The sequence below is a fragment of the Condylura cristata genome, unplaced genomic scaffold, assembly GCF_000260355.1.
Source record: "Condylura cristata isolate star-nosed mole 26May11 unplaced genomic scaffold, ConCri1.0 scaffold00135, whole genome shotgun sequence".
NCBI classification, from domain to species: Eukaryota; Metazoa; Chordata; class Mammalia; order Eulipotyphla; family Talpidae; genus Condylura; species Condylura cristata.
The window spans coordinates 712-1,810 of record NW_004567236.1 but is presented as its reverse complement, the minus strand read 5'-3'; positions in this window follow the sequence as shown (position 1 = coordinate 1,810).

Genomic DNA, 1,099 nt, shown 5'->3' with positions numbered 1-1,099 from the left:
CTGTGTGCTCGGCTCACGCTGCCCCCTCGCTGCAGGTGACCCCGGGGCTCAAGGAGAAGGAAGGGGAGCTCTTGGTCAGGGGGCCCGCTGTGTTCCGAGAGTACTGGGGCAGGCCGGAGGCCACCAGGAGCGCCTTCACCCCGGACGGCTGGTTCAGGACAGGTAGGGGCCCCCCCTCGCTGGCTGCTGCCCCAGGGCACCCCGGAATTTTCCCTCCAGGCGGGAGGCTGTGCCTGCCCATGCTGGGGTGCTGCTCGCAGCTGTGTGCCCCCACCAGGGCCCACCCCCGGGGTGCACCCCAGCCTCACCCCACAGCTCCTGGCAGGATCGGGCCTGCCTGTGCCCCGGGGCTGCCGCGGGCCACGCGGCCTTTGTGGGTGTCTTGAAGGTTTGTTCAAAAGAGAAAGCCTTGGTCTGGCCATGCGGGGGTCCCCCGGTGGCCCGGTCCCCGCGGGGGCAGAGTCCTGTTCTCCGACAGCTGGGGGAGGCTGTGTACCGTGTTCGCGCCGTGTCCACCCTGCGCTGGGCTCGCTGGCGCTGGGCGGGGCGGTGTGGAGCCCAGCGGCTCGGGCTGCTCCGGGGACCTAGCGCTGGATGTTGGTGAGGCCTGGGCGCCTGGGGGTGGGCAGCACCCGGGCCACGCTCGCTGCCCGCCGAGCCTGCGTCTGTGTGCCCCACGGCCCTCCTGGCCTCTCACGCCCTGGCCGGAGGACCCGTCCCGGCTGCCCAGTCTGCTTGGCGCCGGAGGCCTGAGGGCCCTGCCCGCCTGGAGGTGGGTGTCAGGGCCGGTCAGGCCTGGACCTGGGCCCACGCCTGCCGGGCCCCATGGCGTCCTTCACTGACCTTCAGGGCAGGTGCCGCCCCGCCCTCGCGCTGGGGCGCCCAGACCCCGCGCCCTCCCCGTCACCTCGAGTCGCCTGCAGAGCCGCGGGCCCCGGAGCCGGCCAGGCTGGGGGCGCGGGGCCCGCACCCCGAGGGGCACGGCTGAGAGCCAGGCTTGTGGCTCGTTACTGTGAAGAGGTGTCTCTGGGAGAAAGTGACTGTGAGACCCAGTTTGATTTCATTGTGACGCCCCGCACTCAGCAAGGGGGTGTGCGTA